The sequence below is a fragment of the Silurus meridionalis genome, unplaced genomic scaffold (genome assembly GCF_014805685.1).
Source record: "Silurus meridionalis isolate SWU-2019-XX unplaced genomic scaffold, ASM1480568v1 Scaffold457, whole genome shotgun sequence".
Taxonomy (NCBI): Eukaryota; Metazoa; Chordata; class Actinopteri; order Siluriformes; family Siluridae; genus Silurus; species Silurus meridionalis.
This window is the reverse complement of record NW_025804534.1, coordinates 10001-12500: the sequence shown is the minus strand read 5'-3', so window position 1 is coordinate 12500 and position 2500 is coordinate 10001. Positions and strand designations below refer to the sequence as shown.

The following is a 2500-nucleotide window of genomic DNA, read 5'->3' as shown; positions in this document are numbered from 1 at the left end:
TCCTCTCTCCTGTTCCTTCCTCTCTCTCGCTCCTCTTCTTTCCTCTCTCTCTCCTCGTTCACTTCCCTCTCTCCTCGTTCCTTCCTCCTCTCTCTCCTCGTTCCTTCCTCTCTCCTCATAGTCGTGTGTGAGAAAAAGGAATGTGTGTGTGTGTGTGTGTGTGAATAAAAGTGTTAAGGGAAGTGGTTGAATGTGTGTTGGACGCTACAAATAAAACAGTGCAGTGAGATTTACACACACACACACACACACACACACTCCTTTTTCTTTTTTAAGGTTTTTATTATTACTTCTCCTGTCTCTGTTCTTCATATTCACTTTGTTCAGACTTTTTTATCCTTTCTTTTCTCATATTTTTTCTTTCTCTTTCTCCCTTACTGTTGCTTTTTTCTTTATTTTTGTAATTTGTCCTTTCATATCTTACAACTGGAGCTGTCTGGACAGGTGTGTGTGTGTGAGTGAGAGGTGTGGTTCATGTGTTCAGACACACCAGTTCTTATCTTCACCATGACGAATATCCTGTGCCTGCAGCCACACTCTTCTCTGTGCAGACTTGACCATTATGATGCTCCTCTTTACACTGCACTCAACACACACACACACACACACACACACACACACACACACACAGCGTTGCAGGGTTGAGCTAAGTGTGAGTTCACACAGCTGTGAGTAAACAGGAAGTGACTGAGTGAACAAACACTACACCTTCCCAGGTCTCTACACACCCCTTTGTGGTGTGGTTGTTAGAAATGACCGTCTACTTCAAACTCACAGAGGTGCTGTTCAGAACACTGCAGGAAGCTACACCACCATACACGGGCAGGCGGGCGGGGTGGGGGGGCTGAGAACCTGTTGGAAGGTGTCCTCAACATCTCCATCAGTCAGGTGTTTATGGTGATGCAGCTGGACAGGAGCAGGTTCTCAGTGAAAGGTGTGTGGTGGTAACATCAGGGCAGGTGCTGAAGCATGGTGGTGGCAGCATCATATGGTGGGGTACATTTCAGTACCTCAAGTGCCCCAGAGTGCACATGACCTCAGGGTGGGGTGAAGGTTCACCTTATTCATGACCACTACCCAGCGCATACAGCCAAGACAATCAGAGCTGATGGGTTTTATTTGTGTGTGTGTGTGTGTGTGTGTATCAGGAGAAGATTCATAAACTGTATGAGAGAAAGATGCAAGGAGACTTCGATACCAACAGCCACATCCAGAAGAAGAAAGAGTTCCGTAACCCCAGGTACATTTCTAACACACACTGTATTATACTGTAACACACACTGTTACACTAATACACTATTATACTGTAACACACTATTACACTAACACACTATTATAATGTAACATTAGCATTATATCACACTGTAACACACACTAACATTATATTACACTGTTACAGACTGTATTACACTGTAACACACACACACTACCACTGTAACACACACTAACATTATATTACACTGTTACAGACTGTATTACACTGTAACACACACACACACACACTACCACTGTAACACACACTAACATTATATTACACTGTTATACACTCTGTAACACACTATTACACTAACACACTGTATTACACTGTAACACACACACTACCACTGTAACACACACTAACATTATATTACATTGTTACACACTCTAACACACTATTACACAAACACATTGTATTACACTGTAACACACACACTACCACTGTAACACACACTAACATTATATTACATTGTTACACACTCTAACACACTATTACACTAACACATTATTACACTGTAACACACACACTACCTCTGTAACACACACTAACATTATATTACACTGTTATACACTCTGTAACACTATTACACTAACACACTGTATTACACTGTAACACACACACTACCACTGTAACACACCCTAACATTATATTGCACTGTTACACAGTAACACACTATTACACAAACACATTGTATTACACTGTAACACACACACAACCACTGTAACACACACTAACATTATATTGCACTGTTACACTCTGTAACACACTATTACACTAACACATTGTATTACACTAACACTAAAATTATATCACACTGTAACACACACTAACATTATATTACACTGTTACACACTCTGTAACACACTATTACACTAACACATTGTATTACACTGTAACACACACACACTACCACTGTAACACACAATAACATTATATTACACTGTTACACAGTAACACACTATTACACTAACACATTGTATTACACTGTAACACACACACCACCACTGTAACACACACTAACATTATATTACACTGTTACACTCTGTAACACACTATTACACTAACACATTGTATTACACTGTACACACACACACACCACTGTAACACACACTAACATTATATTACACTGTTACACAGAAAACACTAACACACTAACAACCTGCATAACACTATTACACTAACACACTGTAAACACATTCAACACACTGTAATACACATTATACACTGTCACACTCTATTACA

The 2500-nt window shown here is 39.9% G+C and overlaps 1 pseudogene; it reads left to right on the top strand.

The window, feature by feature from the left end:
* The first annotated feature begins 752 nt into the window (after nt 1-752).
* The window catches only part of LOC124382475, a 2761-nt pseudogene continuing 1013 nt past the window's right edge, over nt 753-2500 (top strand).